The sequence below is a fragment of the Equus asinus genome, chromosome 21 (genome assembly GCF_041296235.1).
Source record: "Equus asinus isolate D_3611 breed Donkey chromosome 21, EquAss-T2T_v2, whole genome shotgun sequence".
Classification (NCBI taxonomy): Eukaryota; Metazoa; Chordata; class Mammalia; order Perissodactyla; family Equidae; genus Equus; species Equus asinus.
In genome coordinates this window covers 16,377,535-16,398,206 of record NC_091810.1, presented here as the reverse complement: position 1 = coordinate 16,398,206, position 20,672 = coordinate 16,377,535, and the positions used below count along the sequence as shown (strand labels likewise).

General features: G+C 51.1%; 1 long non-coding RNA gene across 1 annotated transcript; it reads left to right on the top strand.

The window, feature by feature from the left end:
* The first annotated feature begins 15,870 nt into the window (after nucleotides 1-15,870).
* Nucleotides 15,871-20,454, top strand: LOC139041369 (uncharacterized). The gene is made up of 3 exons (XR_011496395.1): nucleotides 15,871-16,051; nucleotides 16,381-16,495; nucleotides 19,166-20,454. It is a non-coding gene; the product is annotated as an uncharacterized lncRNA (long non-coding RNA).
* Nucleotides 20,455-20,672: the final 218 nt, after the last annotated feature.

Sequence of the window (20,672 nt, the reverse complement as noted above, 5' to 3'; positions counted from 1 at the left end):
GGGACAGAAGTTACTTGCCAACATCACATAGCTAATAATCAAGCTTAGAGTCCTACGACCCCGCTCCCTGCATGGTTGAGATAAAGGAAATCTGGCCCAAACAGAGCCCAAGGGAGAGCCTCCAAAAGGAAAAAGGTCACCAGTGGTCAGCCTGAGAGGGGTGAGGAGGAAGACATTTGAGCTCAGTGTCAGCAAATGTTCACTGACATTCTCTGTCCTCAGCTCTGGGGACACTCAGATAAGCCTGGCATGACTCACATCATCAAGGAATTCCCGTTCTCCTAGAGGAGACAGGCGTATACGTGATGCCACCTGACAAGTGGAAGGAAGTGGAAGGGCTCAGAGGCAGGCATGTGGGGTCAAAGCCCTTTCTCTGCCATTTCTTGGCTGTATAATCTTGGGCAAGTCATTTAACTTGTCTAGGTTTCTGTTCCCTCTTTTATAATTGGGCAAGCTCATACCTACCTCATAAAGTTATTATAAGGAATAAAAAGATGAAGTATGAAAGCATGTAGCATTTTGACTCAGCAGATATGACTCAGCACTCTGTCTTCTTGCTATAACAAATGCTGGGCTGGAGGACTGTGCCCGCCGTGGCCAAGACAGCCGTGCTCCTCCAACCAAAAATGCCACTTGCTAGTTGATGTCAAAATAGGTTATTTTCTATTTCCAGGATAATCTGAGCTCTCTGGGTTTTGTGGCTGTGGCAGCACAGGAGAGGTCTAACTCTGCCCAGGAAAGGGGGTAAGGGAAGGCTTCCCAGAGGAGGTGAACTGAGAGGATTTATAAGGATCGTCCAGGCAACCGGCTCGTGTGCAAAGGCACATGGCATGTTGGGAAGGATGAGTATTTTGGTGTGGCTGGAACAGAAGGGTGGTGGGGGGAGGAGGAATGGCTGGAACAGGAGAATGGAATCCAGTTAGGGCCAGGGCCTATACTAATGGACAGAGGGGTTCCGACTGTATCCCAGGGGCAGCGGAAAGCCATGGAAGACTTTAAACAGGGAAGAGACAAATCAGGCACATTGACTCTAGCGACCCCTCTGTCAGCCAGCGAGGAGACAGGACTTGATGGGAGTGGGGAACACCTCTAGGAGGCTCTGACAGGCTTGTGGACAAGAGGTGATGGCGGCATGAGCGAGGGGAGGGCATTGGCAGTGGAGACAGAAGGAGCGGACAGCTTTGGGAAACTGTCCAGGGCCTGCTTAAGGTGGGGCTGAGGGAGGGGAGCACTCAAGGATGATTCCCGGGGTGTGACCTGGGCAACATGGTGGGACGAGCACATGCTCGTTATTGAGACGGGGGCTCGTTTGAGGGACGATAACAAGTTCTTTTTTAGAAATACTGAATGTGGTACCTGTTGGACAGCCCGACCACGGGGTCTAGTTGGCTGGTAGATAGATGGATGTCGGCAGCTGAGAGGTGAGGCAGGCCGGAGGGGCAATGTGGGAGTGATGGGAAGGGTGAGGACAGTCACAGGACAGTGACAGTAAAGGCGAAGACCAATAAATATTCCAAAAATTCATTTTGACTCTCTTAGCCCTGTTTTCCCACCGAGCTCAACAGGAGGTTTGATTTTCTCCGTTTTCTTTTTATCCATTGGTTCCCTAAATATTTATGGAGTGTCTTCCACATGGTAGGGGCTATTGGAGAAACTGGATTCCATTCACCTGCCAGTTCTTAAGAGCCTCCAGAGGGCAAGGACATATGTCATCTCATTTCTCCTACACATTGACCACTGGAGATGAACTGTATTCCTTCCATTTCACTGTCACCTCCAGGAACTGGGGGTTAGAGACCTGCATAAATGGGCCCCATGGGTGTTTCAGTCCAGTCTTTACACACACACACCATTAAAGAGGTGTGTCTTGCTCTGACTCCTTCGTAGCACCTTATTCCCTCCCATAGCAACAGAAAACTCCCTTGAGCTCCTCTCTCTCTTTTTAGAGAGAGTTTTATGATCAGGAAGCAGTGGCCCAGACAGATGGTCGGGCCCAGGGCCAGAGTCCTTTCACTATTAGATTCCCTCTCCCTGCAGCTCCTGCCTCCAGTTCCCAGCCTAGGAGACCCCCACTTGCCTCACCCCAGCACGTGTCCCTGGAGCCAAACCCTAGACTTGCCATGGTCGAAATTCAGCCCCCTGTTCTGATTCCCTGGGTATTCCTCCTTTCCACCCCCACTCTTTTTCAGGCCTGAAACCTTGGGACCTCAGTTTTCTCATCAATAAAATGGAGATGTTAGCCATTTGACAGAGAGAGCGAGGCTGTCTGCAGGATCAGATGAAATAATGGGAGGAGAGAGTGCTTTGCAAACACGATAAACTAGCAATCAGGGAGTCACTGAGTTGCTGTTACTCTTGTTAGAGCTGTGTCTCCACCTGCCTCCCTGAGTCAGGCCTCGGGGCAGGGGCTCCCAGGCCCCACACTCCAGTCAGAGACCAGGAAGATAAGCCCAGGGTACTGCAGGGAACCAGCTTTTCTCCCTGGAGCTGTCGGAGGCTCCGGAGCCAACTCTCTGCCCAGGTTTTATGAGCTCCGAGAGGGTTTACACTATGACTAATATCCCATCTTCTCACTCCCTGGGTCGCCACTACCTGCTGGGCAGGAAGTGCTCGGGGACGCAACCCCCCTTAATCACCGCCACCTCCCCGTGACCCGCCTCAATCACGTCTCTTTACAGTCGGGCAGAGCCGGCTGGGCCTCCTCAAACTTCCATATCTGCGCCGGGAGATCACTGATACGGCTAATGGCGTTTGCTCGCCTCCACACCCTGGGCCCAGCATTCCGGGAGTCACGCAACCCCACAGGCCCAGGGCGGAAACTGGTTCCTACAGCAGCAAGGCCTGAGCCTGGGGAGCCTCCTCACCCCATAAAATACACGAAATGAGCCTTTCTTCATGGCCACCTGGCCAGCCAACCTCACGGCCATGGGGCGGTCTTCTCCTTTCCCATCACTGTCCACCTCCATCCCGCCCACCCTTCCCCACCACCTACCTACGGTCTCTCTCAGTTCCCAGGGGTCTCCAGATGCCTAATTTCTCCTGCCAGGGAGGAAAAGAGTTGCTAAGCTCATAGCCACTCCATTCAATCACTCACTCACTTGCCCACGCATTCATTCGTTCAGTACTCACCAAGCATCTCCTCTGAGCCAGGCCCTGTTGCTAAATGCCCGGATATAAAGATGAATGAGCTGTGGCTGCCCTCCAGGCGTGCATAGCCAGGACTGGGAGGGGGAGAGTGGAGGCTGCAGAATACAAAGGTAGGAGTCCACCCCTACCCCTTGCCCTTACCGCTGGAGGGCACGAGGCCTGCTTCAGCTGCCAGCCCCTGCGTTGCTTTGCCTGATTGAGTTTGCCAGGGTCTTAGTGCTCCTCAGGAGCAGCCCGCAGTCAAGGACTGATGGGAGCAGGCTTCTCTTCCAGGTCTCACTCGCTCATGCCCCTGCGGTGTTCTCTTCACCTCCCCAATAAGCTGCCCGCACGCAGATCCTTGCTTGGGGTCAGCTTATGGAGGAGCCCAAATTAAGACACCCCATTAGCCAAAATGGTGGCCAGAGTTAGGACAGTGGCATTCACCCATTCATACAGACGGTCAGTGAGAATGCCCTGAGCACCTGCTGTGTACCAGACTCTGGGTGCTGGGGACACTGGGGTGATCCAGGCACAGACCCTGCCTTTAAGAAACGCACTGTCTAGTGAGGGCGGCAGACAAGTAAACCAATAGCTAGCAATGCTAGAACGTGGTCCAGGCTGCCATGGGAACGTAGCGGAGAGCCCCTAACTCAGTCTAGTGGGTGAAGGAGGCAACAACTAAGCTGCGTCTTTTTTTATTATTATTATTTTATTTTATTATCTTTTTTTTTTTTTTTGAGGAAGATTAGCCCTGAGCTAACTACTGCTAATCCTCCTCTTTTTGCTGAGGAAGCCTGGCCCTGAGCTAACATCCATGCGCATCTTCCTCTACTTTATATGTGGGATGCCTACCACAGCATGGCTTGACAAGCGGTGCCATGTCGGCACCCGGGATGTGAACCAGCGAACCCCAGGCCGCCAAGAAGCGGAACGTGCGCTCTTAACCGCTGCACCACCAGGCAGGTCCCTAAGCTGAGTATTAAAAGTCCAACAGGAGTCGATCAAGTGGAGAAGGTGTGGAAAGGTATTCCAGGTGAGGGAAAGGAATAGGTGAAAGCACAGAGGTATAACCAAGCATGGCCTGGTTCTGGAAACACTAAGTAGTCCACTGGGGATGGGACTTGGCTCATAGGGAAGAACAGCAGGAAATGAGGCAGAATCCAGATCCTACAAGGCCTCTTATTTTTCCAACATTTGCCTTTTTAAAAGGAAGCCTGAATGGAGCAGTGTTTAACTCAGGAGAGGAACTCTAATGGTGGTGTGTTCTGGGGGTGTAGTTCGGCCACGGGAGGAGCAGGTGAGCTAAGCACCGTCCTCCTCTTCTGGTCCTGCTTCCCTCGTGTTCCAGGCCCGGCTGCGAGCAGATGGCTGTTTGCAGAGGGTCGGGGGGTCTCTGCAGCAGGGACTCACAAGGCTTTGGAGGACAGAGTGGACCAGAAGGACGGCAAGCACGGCAGCACCAGCTACCCCTCTCCAGCCAGCCAGCCAGCCATCAAAGCCCCTCCCAGCAGGATGCCTCCCAGGCCCAGCTCCCACTCTTCTCAGAGATCCCTGTCTACTGGAAATATGGGAAAATCAGTTTTTGATTATAGTTCATGTGGGTCTCGGGGAGGGGTGATTCGGACATTCCGGGGCACATCAGGTGAGCCAGCGGAATGGAGCCACAGAAAGCCAGTCCCATGAGCAGGAGAGGCCTGTGAACTGGTGTTGGGTAACAGAGCCTTCACTGGGGGGAGGTGCAATTCCGAGCTCAGCAGGGGACTGTCACGTAAACCCCTTCCCAGCCCAGCTCCACTCACTTATACCTGGGTCCTAAGAAAGAAGAGGCCTCTGGGTAAAGCCTAAAAGAGCTGCTTTAGTAAACCTCTGTTCCAAGTCTTTTCCTGAGTTCTCTGGTTAAGTCTTACAGGAACCCAGTGAGGCTCTGGTAAAATTCCTGTGCCCCTTTTTAAGAAGTAAACCAAGCTCGGAATTGCTGAGTAATCTGCCCAAGGGCACACAGTTTTCAAGTTGGCAGAGAAGGGAGGGAGACAATTTCCCACATGGCACCTCAGCCTGAGGGGAAGCTCTGATACCGCCAAGAAGGCCAGGGCAGTCAGGCAGCCCCCAGACCAGGAATGGCTGGTCTTTTCGGGTAGCGTCTGCCAGAACTTCAACCTGATTGGACCAGCCAAAGTCACGTGATGTACCACCTAACCAATCATGTGTCCAAGGGGATTCAAAAAGCCAATGGGCTTAGGGCTGGCCGGTGGTGCAGCAGTTAAGTTCGCCCGTTCTGCTTTGGCGGCCCAGACTTCGCCAGTCCGGATCTGGGTGCAGACTTATGCACCGCTTGGCAAGCCATGCTGTGGCAGGGTCCCACATATAAAGTAGAGGAGGAGGGGCACAGATGTTAGCTCAGGGCCAATCTTCTGCAGCAGAAAGAGGAGGATTATAGGCAGGTGTTAGCTCAGGGCTAATCTTCCTCAAAAAAAAAAAAAAAAAAAAAGCCAATGGGCTTATCCCTGTGTCCCAGCCCTGAAGCAAGGGTGGAGCCCCACCTCCACCTTGCTGGGGAAGCAAGAACATCTCCAAAAAAAATCAGGGAAAAGGAAATGAATTCTGGAAGGACAGATACTTTGCAACTGCTACCCTCACCTGAGGGAAACGTGATTTATCCCATCCACTACAGGGCGTGGAGCACATAGAGCACTGTGTCAGGGTCCCACCAGGAAAGAGCAGACGCACTCAGATTGGGTAATTTGAAAAGAGTTTAATAGAGGGATTATCTACAAAGGGGTGGAGAGGTGAAACCACAGGGACCAGGCAGACCCAGGGCTAGTTACAATGACAAAGAGAGACAGCAGTCACCAGAAGCTGGAGAGCAAGCGAGCTGCGTAACCTTGGTCCAGCAGGGTAGTCAGCTCATGGGGACCCCCCCAGGGAGGGATCCAGGGGAATAAGCCCCAGGTCCCTGTGTGTGTCCCATTGACCAAAGCCTGCCAGAAACCAGAGGGCAAAGAGGCCTGTTGTTGCAAAACATACAGGGCAGCCTCCCAGGGTGCAAAGCAGCACCGAGAGAGGTGGGGATGGACCTGGAGAGGCAGATGGAAGGTGTCCAGCACATCTGACCACTGAGCAGCTCTTGGAAGCAGAGCCCTTGGTCCTCACACTGGAAACCTCTACTTTAAGCAGCGTTCTCAACATTGAGGGTGCTTGAGAACCGCCCAGGAAACCTGAACAGATGCAATTTCCTGGGAGCTGCTTCATAGACTCTGATTCAAGATGTCTTAGAAGGGGTTCACCCAAGCCCAAGGTGGGGCCGAGGGGGCAGGTGGCATCTGGAAGGTGATTACAGGAAGCAGTAGTGAAAGAGTGAGGAGAATGAGACCAGGAGGGAGGGAAAGTCAATGAGTGTGACTTGCTGAGCTTGCTGCTCTCTCAGTAGATACATACTCCCAAGATTATTCCCCAGAAGGACAGTTCCCATCCCCCGTTGGTAGAGGGTTACCCCCTGGGGTGTCCTGACATAAGTGCTAAGTGTGTGTATGTGGGCTGAGAAGGCTCTCACAACCTCGAAGGAAGTCCTGGAGCAGAATGTAAAAAGGTGTGCTGCACATACAGGCGTGGGCCTCTGACGGCTCAGGGTCAGCCTGAGCATGCGCAAAACCATCCCCACAGCTGTCACTGACATCGGAAGTGAGCCTGCCATGTGATGAGGGCACCAGCCAAATAAGTGTTGTGTGGCACCAACAATCTGCATTGTAGGCAAGCATGCCAGGTGCTCCTGAAAGAGATGGTCAGTAAACCACAATTGGGAAAACTTCCTTGTAGGGTAAAACACCATGTTTTAGGCACTGGGGCCTGTGAGCAAGTCAGAGTCCCTCAGAAGAGGGAATGAGTGGTTCATTATACTGATAAATCATTTTTTACTCTGAGTGTACCAGTTATCTACTGCTGCATAACAAATTCCGCCCCCCCACCCCCAATCTGGTGGCCTAAAACAATGATAATCGTTTATCGTCTCACACAGTATCTGTGGGTCAGAATTTGGAGGCTGGGAGGTTTGGGCTCAGAGTGTCTCATGAGTCTGCATCAGGGTGTCACCTGGGGCTGCGTCATCTGAAGGCTTCACTGGGATTGGGAGATCTGTTTCCAAGATGGCGCACTCACATGGCCATTGACGGGAGGCCTCACAGCATGGCAGCTGGCTTCCCTCAGAGTGAGTGATCCAAAAGAGCAAGCGGAAGCCACAGTGCCTTTTATGACCTAGACCTGGAAGTCACATTCCATCATTTCCACAACATCCTATTGGTCACACAGGTCAGCCCTATTCACTGTGGGAGGGGACTACACAAGGACATGAATACCAGGAGGCTGGAATCATTGGGGGCCGTCTTGGAGGCTGGCTGTCACCCCAGTGTTCGCATAGAGCCTGGCATGTACACTAATTGAGTGTTTAGAAGTGTTGACTGTGCCCTAGCACCATGTAAAACCTGACCCCCGGCCCCTTCCCCCAAGAGCTTGCATTATTTTTGGAAAGCTAGGATAGAGATTGAATAAGGAAAGGCCAATCCAAACCAGTGCTCAGGAGAACCATAAATTGAATAGGCTCAAATGGCTGAAAGTGGCCCAGGAGAGTGTCCAGACACCTTAATGGTGGGCAGAGAGCCAGCTGAGCCGCTGTTCTGACCCCGCGAGGGGAAGTTCCTCACAGCTTGGAAGTTGAGGACAGGAAGCCCTAGGCCTCTCTGCGGCTTGCCCTGAGCCTCTAGCTGAGTGGCCAAGTGACACTGAGCTAATTCTGCCCTCCGTTTCCTGCCTGATGGCTGACACTACCCAAGACTGTTGTTCCAGTTTGGGACAAGCCTGGAGACTGTGAGAGCTGGAAAGGCCCTGAGAGGCCATCAGGTCTCATGTCTGATGTAAAAAACTGAAGTCCAGAGAGAAAAGGTGGGCATCTAAGGTCACTGGAAAAGTAACAGATACTCAGGCCTTGGCCTTATGCTGGAACCTTCACACCCATCATGTCGCTTAATCTTTACAGCAGCCCTAAACTGTAGAAACGATAAACCTCATTTTACAGATGAGGAAATGAAGGGTCAGAGAAGGGAAGAGAGCTGCCCACAGACACATAGCTAAGAAGTGGGGGAGCCTAGATTTGAACCCTAGTACCCCTGACCCTTTAAGTCTGTTGTCTTGAAGCGTAGAAGGTGGACAAATGGAAGAGATGGTAGGGTTGGACATCTGTGTCCTTACCAATGGTGGGCTCTAGGGACCATGTCTATCTACAGCCCACTCCAGCCCTGGCATGAGCTCCCTGAATGGTGCCAGGGACACATGGCCATGTTTAGCAACCCCAAGAAGAGCAAACCCGCTCTGGGACGGAGCACGCGGTGGTGACACCACTGAGGTCTTGGCTACCTCCACACTCCCCATTGCAAGAAAGGCGACCGCCATGTGAGACAGTTATTGCCACACACATGGGGCTCAGCATCTCAGGATGAGGCCATGGGGACTCAGGGGACCTGAGCTCTGGTGCAAAGGCTCATATGATCAGGACCAATGTTGTGCAATGGTTTGGGTCAAGGGTTTGCCAGTCAGAGGCCCCGATAAACAATGCTGGGCTCCTTAGATACAAACACAACAAACTTTTCTTGGGTGTCCATCGAGTGGCAGCCACAGGACAGGGCACTGAAGATATATTATTTCCTATTCTCACAGCATTCTTGGGATGGAGGAGGTAGCCTCACTCCCTCTTGTAGTTGAAGAAACTGAGGCCCAGAGAGGGGAAATGACACCCAAGGCCACAGAGTTCTTAAATGCCTGAGTCAGAATCCGAACTCAGGGCTGCAGGACCCTCAGACGCCCCAGCCCAGTCTGCCAGCTCCGTTCTGAGGACGGGCTCTTCTGTGCCAAGGATGCCCGGTTGGATGGGAGGCCAGTTCCTTGCGTTTGTAACAGGATCCCTAATGCAGCAACTGTCCAGATTTGCAGGGTAGCCCAGGGGCAAACATGGGGCAGCGGATGCCTGAAAGACCTCCATTCAATTCCTGACCTGCCACTTGCAAGTTCTGTGGCTTCGGGCAAGTCCCTTGGCCCGTGTGAGTCTCCGTGTCCTTGTCCCTAGCATAGGGGAGAATCTGCATGATGCAGGTCGCTGGAAGAATTCAGTAGCTGATCCCTCTGGAGCACCCAGCTTTGGAAGCACTCAGTAAATATTTGTCAACCCAGTGGGTGTTTTTAAATCAATTTAGGCTGCTGTCCTGAAAGGTGGGTGAGGGGTCAGGGGCTCCGTAGCTGGAACCTTGGGTTCCACATGAGCCTGGGAACCCTTATGGCTACAGCTACCATCTTATTAACCTTGCATCTGCCTAGCACAGAGCCTGACAAACTCCCAACGAGTGACTCAAGGCCCTGTGTAAATGTCACCACCTCTGAGAAGCTACCCTTGATTCAGCTGGCCCCCATCACCATATTCTCATTTCCGTGTTCCTTTAATGCCCTGGACAGACCTCAGTGTTGGCATTTATTGGATTGGAGAAGAATATAGCTTCATGGCCAAGAGCAAGACAAATCTAGAGTCAAGTCCGCTCTGCCACTTCCTAGCTGTGTGGGCTTGTGGAAATTACTTGGCCTCTTTGACCTTCAAGATCCTTTTCTGTAAAATAGAAACAGTAACCCCTTCCTCTCAGGGATTCTTTGAGAATGAAATGCCATATGTGCTCTTGGCAGAGGGATTGACGCGAAATAAATGCTTAATAAGTGGTAACATCATCATCATTGTATTGCCATCATTATTACTGTTGTGTGAATATTCCTTTGTCCGTCTGCCTCTGAGTAGAGAAGTTGCAAGAGACCCAAGAGAAGGACAGAGGAGCATGACCTCTGTTGAGCATCTGTTATGTGTCAATCTCCATGTTGGGGGCTTTGCCTGTGATGTTACCCCATTTAACCCTGGTGACAGCCCCCTTCAGGGGATGTGTAGCATTCTCCTCATTCTTAAATGAGCTGAAGCCCAGAGAAGTTAAGTAACTTGCCGAAGGCTGCACAGCAGCAAAGAGGTGGAACCAGTAGTCTAATCCAGGTCTGTCTGAAGAAGCTCATGCTCCTTCACATGAAGCCTATCACATTCATCTCTGCGTCCAGGGGCCTAGCACCACAGAGACCCAAAAAATACCTGTTGAATGAATAATCACAGCCCAGGTTCACGTTGAGTGACTCGTGAGAAGCACCCCCTCCACTTATGGGGCCTCAGGGCTCTATACTTTGCAGGGGCAGATGAGGGTGCTTTCACCAAAGTTTGATGCAAATACTAATGTGGGGACGGATGAGGGTTTGATGGACAGCCTTTGGAGTCCGGTCCCTCCCTCCCTGCCCAGCCTCATTACCCAGCACAGGTTCTCACGGAGACTACCCTCAGCTCAGCCCCAGCCAGCCTCCGTGTCACATGCAGGCTTCTGCTTAGACCACCGCCCACCCAGAGGTCCTCCTTTCTTCTCCCTGGTCCAGGAGGGGGTCGAGGTGGGGGCAGGGGGAAGAGCTCCCTCCCTCCCCTTTTGAAAATATTTCACTCATTTTTTCTTTACTATAAAATTCATTTTATTGTAGAAAAAAATATAGTCAATGAGAATGAAATTCTCTATTCATTTCAAATATTCATCTCAGAATGAGAAAGTAAGAATCCACTGCAATCTGAGCACCGAGAGACAAGCGCCATCGACATCTCCCAAACTTTCCGTATAAGTGGATACCTACATACATTCACATCAATTTTCTTTTTTACCAAAATGCTGTTTGGAAACCTGCTTCATCATCTTAAGAAAGAAAAGTCTTATGACAGAAGTAATTCCTGTTCATTATGGACAAGGTGCAAACTGCGGATGACACAAGGACAGAAGCAATCGTCACCAGCACTGCCCAGACTGGGTGGTGATTTCCTCTCCATCAATTTTTCTGTGCCTGTAGAATGAGGTGTGAAATGGTCCACAGCACTTGAGCATAAAAGTAAATGCATTTTCTTTCTCAATCAGATGAGTTGTGTTTTCAGGGTGCAGCAATCTGGAAAGCTGAGGAAGGGCCTCTTCAGTCTCTCGTGGCTGCTTCTGCAGTTCTCACTCGCCACTCGGGCAGGTGGCGCCTCCCTGCCAGCCAAGCCAAGATCCCAGGTCCTGGCTCCCGTGTCTCCCCCAGGGGCCTCCGTGCCAGCACGCCTGACAGTGGCTCGGCTACTCCAGGCTGCCTCCCAGGCTGCCCACCCGTCTCAGTGGACACAGCCCTTTCCTTCCCACTTCCGTTCCCCCTGACCCTTGAACCTCTCTTCATCCAGAATCGTCCAGTACCATCACCTCTGGGGGCACAGGCTTTCGGGAGGAAAAGGCCAGTAAGTTCTCTGGAAGGAAGCTGATGTGGTGGGATGGAGATGATACTGTCTTTCTTCCTTGAGTCTCTTACAGTAGCAAGAACAAGTCAGAAGTTAATATGCCAAGAAATTATCCTGCCAAAGGCATACACCTACACTAAAGAAAAATGTCAGCGCCCTCCTTTGTAACATTTTCCATTCCCTCTCATCATAATACTTTCTCTCTTACCCATGCTTTTCTCTTTCTCCTTCTCGGTTCACTTTCCTGGTCATCCCGGCCCTCAGTGGCCACCCCGCTTTTCAATTCCTAAGGCTACAGGATCATGGATCACAGGGTCCCTGGAGGGGGTGACTCAGGCTACTGCTGCGTGACCTGGGCTTGGATGGTTTTTGAGCACTGTGGGGTCAGGGGCTGCGTCTGCCCTCAATGGTACCCGGGAGGAAGTGGCTGAGGGCTAAGCAGGTGTGACTCTTGACTGAGAGTTCTGAAGCTGGACAGTGGACATCTGTCCTCAAACCTTGTCTCTACTGGTGCAGCATAGAGGCTCCTGCTCGGATGCATCTGCAGGGCCAGAGCAGCAGATGTCAGCCTGAGCTTACAGGCAAGCCTGGTGCTTATGGCTGCCATGGAACAATGGGGAAACGCGGGAGAAGCTACAGCATCACTTTCCGTAGCTAGAGTACGGGGAAGCCCAAGGCTGGCCGCCAGTTTCCTAGTTAGTGGCCACAACATCTGTGCAAGGTGGCCCGAAGCCAGGCAGTGAAGAGGTGGGGGTCTCAGAGTGTCTGGAGAAAGTACAGGTAGATGATGGCTAACCCAGTGACGCCAGTGGCAAAAGAGTGTCCTTCTCAGTGCCCTGGCCTCACCTGTGTCTTCCTCCAGTTGGCCTGGTGTAGCTGGAGCATAATTCAGGCTCTCCCAGAGAGCTGAGCGTGAGGACCCGGAGGAAGGAACTGTGTCTATCATTTCTTTTTTTTGTATGTGCTCATTGCATATTAATTCACGGTAGTGATAAGATGAGCGATTCTCTGCCTTGGTAAACAGGGTGTCCAGGTGTCGGTGCCTTTTTCTCACCGCCAGTGTCATCATTAGGAACTCTAACAGAGTGGCTGCTGCCGACCTATTGCCCGTAGACAGAATGGCCCTGGCGGCTGAACTCCGCCGTCCCCCTGACTGCCCGCCCGAGGGCCCTGCTGTTTCCACCTGTGCTGGGGGTGGCGCCTCTCACTGGTGCTGGGGTTCAGCAGTGCTCCCCGCTCCCTGAATGATCATCTGCTCTCCGGTAACTGTGTAAGCCCTTTGTTAAAGTGGTGCATGTATTTACGTCACTTCTAAATTCGACAGCCGCCTGCCACACAGCAGGCGCTCAGTGAGTGTTTGCTCTTTCATTCCGGCAGGGTACCCAGGGAAGAAGCCTTAAGGAGACCCATTTTCGACTCGAGTGTAGCTGCCATCAGATCAAGGCCCCTCTGGCCGGGTCATTCCCGTGCTTGAACGCCTTCAATGGCTCCCTATGACCCACATGACAGAGTTAAAAATTTCCGTCATTCAAGACCCTCACGCTCTGACTTCAGCTGGCCTCTCCAGCTTCGCCTCTCACCTCCCACCTCCACTTCCCACACCCTGACTTCCAGCTACACGAGGCCACACAGCCTTCTCCAGCGGCCAACAGTCCATTCACCAATGAAGGCTGGAGCCCTCCCTGACTCCCTCCTTGGTTCTCCCGTAGCACTTTTATTCTAGTCCTCATCAGAATTTTGTCTGTCCATCACATAGACCAGAGCTCCTTGGGGTTGGGTGGAGTTTTACCTGTGTGCAGTCATGCACCACATCACGATAGTTAGGTCAATGACAGACCGCGTATACGACGGTGGTCCCGTAAGATTAGTACCATCCAGCCTAGGTGTGCAGGAGGCTATTCCATCTAGGTTTGTGTAAGTACACTCTGTGATGTTCACACGGCAATGAAATCGCCTAGCGACGCATTTCTCAGAATGCGTCTCCATTGTTAAGTGACGCAGGACAGTCACCTCGATGCCCTGCACTCAGGAGGAGCTCAGTGAACATCCAGTCCCCAGGCTAGGTGCTTTTTGCATACAGGATCTCTAATCACTATGGCAACCTAGCAAACCGGGCAGTGCTTCCCCCGGTGAAGTCTCAGGCTAAGTAACTCACCCAAGGCCCTGTTTGCTTAGCTTCAAAGGCAGGACTCTTTCCAGTGCGTCTAAAATATGTGTAACGTGCGTGTGCTCACAAAGAAGTCACTCTGCTTCATAGAAGCTGCTGCATCCCCGGCCCTCATCCCACCTCTCCTTTCCTGGGACTGTGTGTTTTTGGAGCTCCCATCAGGGTGAACATGCACCTGCTCCGTATTTCCGTTTCCTCCGCCGTTGAGGGGCATGATATGAATAGCTTCCTTCTTAGGCCGACAGAGAGAACACACACAAGGCATGTGGCATTGTGATAAGTCATCTTCCTGCCTGGGTGCCCTGCCCCAGCTCCATGCAGCTCAGATGTTTCAGGGGGCCGAGAAGTGCCGGCTGGGGCAGGGCAAGAGGGCTGGGCCTGGTCCCTCCTGACTGTCCTCCAGAATCCTATCTGCCCCTCTGGGTGGGAGTAGGAAGGGAGCCAGGCTCCCGGGCCGCTGATGAAATGTGCTGTTGTGGGCCTGTTGGGAAACGCTGAAACTGGGGAGGAAGGAACAAACAGCAACCGTTGATTCTCCTTGCTGTGTCCGAGGCAGCTTGAGCAAGCCCCCGGCAGTTGCTCCATCTGCCAAACGGGGGGATACTGCCCCAGGGTGGAGTGTTGCACCATGTTCTTAGAAAGCTGCCTCTGTACACGTATTTCCATTTGGGGCCTGGCCTGGCCTTGTTTAGTCACCGCCATTTTCACTTCCAAATTTCCGAGGGTAAATTGGGAGACAGCGATGTGGTGAAATGCTCATTATTAGCCAACTCTCCCTGAGCACTTACTCTGCGCCCTGCACTGTGCTAAGTGCCTTATATAAGTTACCTTGTGGAATCCACACACCAACCCTCTGAGGTAGGTGCTATTCTTTTCCACACTTGCCGAGGAAGAAACTGAGGCCCAGAGAGGTTAAGCAACTTGCCTATGGTCACATAGCTTATAAATGGTGGAGCTAGGATTTGAGCTCACGCTGCATGATCCCTGGACTCTTAACTACTACTGGGTACTGCCTCCCAGGAGTGAAAAGACCCTGGGCTTTGAAATCAGGCTGCTCTGAAGCTGAATCTCAGCAATGCTACTGGCTCACTAAGTGTCCTCAGCAGCCCCTTTTTCCTCTTTGGGCCTCAGTTTCCCCATTTGTAGAATAAGTAGGTTAGAATAGATCACTGGTTCTTAAATTTTGCTCTAGCTTTTTTAAAAAATAGAATGCATCAAGCAGGGATCGACTGCAAATGGGCATGAGAGAGCTTTGTAGGGTGATGGAAACATTCTAAAACTGGATTGTGATGATGGTTGCACAGCAACGTATATTTTCTAAAAATCATTGAATTGTACACTTACAATGGGTGAATTTTATGGTATGTAAATTATACCTCAATAAAGCTATAAAAAGTAGAATGTTTTATGAAACATCAATACTCAACTCCCAGGACCCCACAGGATTGTTTGAAAACCAGTGGGCTGTGTGGATTCTGGATGGCCTTCAGTCTCTGCCCTTCTGGAATTCTGAGTTCATTTTTAGCACCTACTTGGTGCAGATTGCTATGGCTTATATGTGGACGAGGATTCCATCTTCTATACTGTCAGCCCAGCCCCAGCACAGCGCCTGGCCCAAAGGAGGTTTAACTAACAAACGCTAAGTTGTTGTTAGTTGAGTGAATGAACGCCTGGAGGAATACCTTGTACATTTTTTTTGAGGGTATATCAGACTTTGGGCTACTTGGGGGCAGGCCCTGCCTCTTCATTTCTGAACCCCCAACTCCCAGCACAGACCCGGTGCAGAGTAAGTACTTGGTAATGGTTTGTTGAATAAATTAATGAGTGAAGGAATATATGGCTCAGTTCCTGCTCATGAGACAAGTGAAGGAGGCAAGATATCAGTGTGTGCATGCACACTGTGTGTTACTTAGGATGCTTTGGTTGCAAGCAACAGACAAGAACTGTCACTTTCAGGCAAATGAAATTTACTGGGACGTTATCAGCAAGAGGGCTTGTAGATCGTGCCATGGAAAGAATGGATCGAAAGCAGTCCCTGGGGTCTAGACAGCAGACCTGGCTCATGTGTTTAGGAAACCTCTCTGGGATGAAGCAGCTCTAACCATTTTCAGTCCTTGTGTTATTCCCCTCGAGATTCAGCTCCCAAGAAGAGCATCTAATTGGCTTGGCTGGGGTCAGATGCCCTCCCTTGGCCAAAAATAGTTGGGCGCTTGTATTGACAGTCTATAAAGACTGCATTTAGTGAAGCAGGGAGAAGCTCCAAACCAAAACTGGGTTCTGATTCTAGAAGAAGGGGATGCTGGGCAGATCAGAACAAGTGTCCACCAGAAAGTTCCATAACTGCGAAAGATGGAAATGAGAGTTGAAAGAATTGAGAGATGTCACCAAAGCTGGTAAGTTCACAACCACAAATGTGAGGGCACCCCTGAGTGCCATGGGGGGTGGTGGTCAGAGAAGGAAGTGGGCAGTGGGCTAAGAAGCTAAGGAGAACTGAGCGACTTACAGTTTCTTCTTCTTTTAAAACTCTTGCTAAGCTACTGACTAATATTGATAGCCATCTCTTAGCACCAGGGCCATTTCCTCTTTGTTCTGGAAACCTCAGGAGTCCAATGGCTTTGATTAAATGGTGTGAGGAGGACCCGTGTGAGCAAGGTGCGTTGTTGGCTCTGGGGTCCCACCTGGCCTTCACCCGAGGCATTTCCTGTGTAACACTTGCCTGCAGGTCCCACGTCCGACTTGTATCTCAGGGGAAATGGGAAGAAAGAATGCTCCCTACTCTCCTGTGGCACATGCTATGTCTCTGTCTTCTGAATCATTGCTCACAGCTTGTCTGCAAGGTGAGTATGATTAACCCCATTTGGCATTTGAAGCCACTGAGACTGATGAAGTAACTGGCCGGTGACAAGTGGCAGAGTTGGAATTTGAACCCAGGACCAGCTAGCTCCAAAGACCCTGCTTTCCTGCTGCACCAGGTGCTTCCCCACTGGTTGTTTTAGCTCAGACGAGTCATGGAACCTCTCTGGGTTTCCCCATCTGCAAATCAAGAAGCTAAAAGACAGGGTCAGCTCCTGCCCTAAAGAGACTATTCAGAAGTGTCCCAGACGGCCCCAGAGGGCCATGGGCGGGTGCAGCCCTTGGGGGTGGTGCAGCCAGTGTGGCTTGGGCCCACAGTAAGTCTGTCCCAACTGGAGATGACTGATTTAAGTGGCTTCCAGCAAGAGGAGAGCCAGCCCACCACAGCCTGGAGGCGAGACCTGAGCGTGTGAGTCACCCACCTCTCCCTGCCACCAGAGGGGACGGGGACAACCCCAGTCTGGTCTCCCTGGGCCCCTACCTCCCACCCCCAGGGGTGTCCTGTAACCGGGGCACAGCAAACACCCCCGCGATTAGGAGTACGTGCTCAGACACACACACAGACTTTGCAAACAATGCAGGGAAATAAAGTTCTCACAGGAAACATTATCATATTGACTCACGACAGACCCATCCGTAAAACAAACTCCGAGTACCTGGGACTGGCTCAGCGCAGCGGCCGGGAGATAGCAGCCAGGCCGCTCTGCCGGGCCTGAGGAAGTGGGTGCTGCCGGGGGGAAGGGTGACTTCCTCTGGCTGCTCTGACACTGGCCTGGGATCTGAATTATTTGTCAAAAAGAGAAAAAATGATTTTCTTAAAAAGAAGCACAGTCCCTGAGCATTATGGCGTCTGCCTTGTCACAAGAGCTCAGTTGCAAAAACCCCTCTCAATACCGTGGTGTTTTGCAAGTCCTTTGCCGTGTCAGTGCGGAAAGTATTACCGTCTCTAGAGGCCTGTGTCTCCATCAGCCCTCACTTAGCAAAGATGCTTGACTGCTGCCAGCATAGAAGGAGATTTCCGTCCAAGTCTGTTTTCAGATTTGGGAAGGCAGCTCAGTGCATCTGTGGGGCATCAAATTGACAGGCCTTTTACCATGTATAATCTACCTGTTTGGAACCTCAGTTTCCCCATCTGCAAAATGGGAGTAGTCGTGAGAATTAAAGTAAGAAAAGGTATGTACAGCACGTAGCATGGTGTTCATTTTCCTGACCCCTTGTGAGAAGCAGCCTGGACTTGGGGATCTGAAGACTTCATCCAAGTCCTGACTCTACCCTTTCTAAATCCTGGGAGCTTGGGCAAGCCCCAGCCCCTCTCTCCACTTCGATTTCCTTCTCTGGCAAAGCAAGGGGTCCAACCAGCCCTGGCCTGCCTGCCTCCCCGGGTATGATGTGGCTGTGAGGGGGGCTGGGTTGTCATCCGGGCTTAGGACACATGGGGCTGTTGGGGGTTCAGATACCAAGGGCAAAGTGCCCGGAGTTTTTGGGTTGTTGCAGTCTCGGCTGAGCCCTGGCCATTCTCCCATCCTGGAATCAGAGTGATACATGGTGTCCCGGGATCTGCCCCAAGAGAGGAACAGAGTCAACGTCCCCCTTCTGGTTGTGGGTTTTGATCTGGGAAGGGTCCATTGGTGGTGCAGTGGGCACCCCTCCCTCGGGCCCCAGCAGGCCCTAGTTTCACCTGGGGGTGCTGCCAGCTCACTTCCAGTCTCAGGTAGCTGGCATGGTGTTGGCACATCACACATCCACGGGCCATGCGCGGCACCTCGTGCAATTGCTCCCAGCCCTGCTCTGTCCATTCCTTCCCCTCGTGGTAACCAGGGTGCTCTCTCAACAACATACTCTGACCAGGTCACAGTCCTGCTTGAAACACTTCAGTAGCTTAGGTCCAAACTCCTTCTCTTGGTCCTCAAGGTTCTTTGGGATCTGGCCTGTGCCGAGCTCACCAGCTTCCCTCTCACCATTTCTCTCACCCACTCGACGCTTCAGACTCACTCAAGGACCCACAGTTTCCTGAACCTGCCGTGGTTTCACATCTTACTGCCTTATGCATGCTCTTCTGATTGTTCGTTTTTTCCTTCTGTTATATTCTAACAAACTTCTGCTCATCCTTCAAAGCCCGACGTTAGTGTCTCCTTTTCTGTCAAGATAGCCCAAACCATCCTCCAAACAGTTGCTTTCTCTCCCGTGCTTCCGCAATGCTCTGTCCATCTCTCTGTCATAACAGCTATCACAGCATCTTATCATTTACTTCTTCATAGACCTGTCTCCTACTCGGGACCACAAGCTTAATAGGTTAGGAATTGATTTCTCAGTACTTTGCTCCGAACTCTTAAAATTTCCTCACCACATTTAGGAAATTTCCTTCCCCAAAATGGTGACCGTGCGAGTTGTTGGTATTTAAGGAATTGCTCACGGTGCCCAGATTTACAGCCAAGTGTCCTTTAAGGGAGCCAACTTTGCCTTGAAGCTTTAGTAGTTTGTTTTTCTACCAAATAGACTCCAAATAGGTCTGCGGAGGCCGGTGCACTAATGGCAGCTCACGCATGCCTGCATTTTTAAAAGGTTTTAATGTGTAACTGTTTAATTCTTCCCAGGGAGATATTTTCTACGCGATAGAGATATTTTGTAAATAATACACTTCTTTCTTCTTGGAGGTAAAGCAGGGGATGAAAAGTCAAAGCACCAGAAGCACAGCTGTCCTGCCAGCCCCTAAGTCAGCTCCAAGGGTGAGAAATAGGATGCATTTCAGCCCCGAGGAATGAACTCCTGGGACGTATGTCTGTCAGGCAGAGTCTGGAGCACTTCCTAGAAATCTTGACCTGTCGCCGTCAGTGGGGAAGGCTAATTAAAGGAAATAAAAGGCTGGTAGCCAGGAGATTCCAACGTGCTGAGAAAACAAAGGCAGCCAACCTGCGAACTGCGAAGTCAGCTCTCTGCTTTGCCCCTGCCCCGCTCCCTCCACCACCCACCCAAACGCTCGCTCGTTTCTTCACCGGATTTCCAGATTTTGCACTACCAACCTACTCTTTGTTTACCCTGACGGATCAGCGGAGACAACCTTTGCATAGGAGGCTAATGCAGTAACCGAGGCCTCCGAGGCCAGCTCCCTCAACGGCTGGAGCTGTCTCTTCTTCATCGTGTGTCCGATGCAGGGCCAGGCAGCTGCCCATGGTGGTTCAGAGTGAGGACATGGAAATGCAAATGAAAACTACCAGACACGTCTATTCCTTCATCAGAATGACTAACACTAAAAAGACTGACCATAGCAAGTGTTGGTGAGGATGTGGAATGACTAAAACACTCATACGCTTCTGATGGGAATGCAAAATGATACAGTACAGCACGTGGGAACACACTTTGGCAGTGTATTAGAAAGTTAAATGTGCACTTTACCATATGACCCAGCCATCCACTCCTAGGTCCTTTCAAAAGTGAAATGAAAACAGATATCTACACAAAGACTTGTACACGAATGCTCAGAGCAGCATTATTCATGTAAGCCAAAAAGTGGAAGCAACTGAAATGTCCATCAACAGATGAATGGATCAACAAAATGTGGTCTGTCTATGCAATGGAATTATATTTGGCCATAAAAAAGGAATGAAGTACTGATAGATGTTATAACGTGGATGAACCTTGAAAACATTCTGCCAAGTGAAAGAAGGGAGTGATGAAAGACCACATATTGTAGGACTCCATTTAGAGGAAATGTCCAGAATAGGCAAATCTATAGAGACACAAAGTAGATTCATGGCTGCCCGGGGCTGGAAGGAGGAAAGAATGAGGAATAACCACTAATGGGTAGGGGCTTATTTTTGGGGTGCTGAAAATGTTCTAAAATTGATTGTGGTGAACATATTTTTTAAAATGCTCAGTTGTATACTTTAAAAGGGTGAATTGGATGGTATGTGAGTTATAGCTCAATAAAGCAGGTACACGCTCAGGTACATAGTGGCGATGAGGACATGACTCAAGCTTGACGCAAGCAGTCACGCAGCGCGAGGAGTCCCATAATTAGGCCTGCAGATTGAATCGGGCTGTGGAATCTTGTTTGGCTGGCAGCGTTTGAAAACATTATTTGATCTCTGTGCCTGTAGGCTGGGCATGTGCTCTCCAGCCCGCTGTTAGGCACATGGGATTTACTCATTTACACAACCTGCT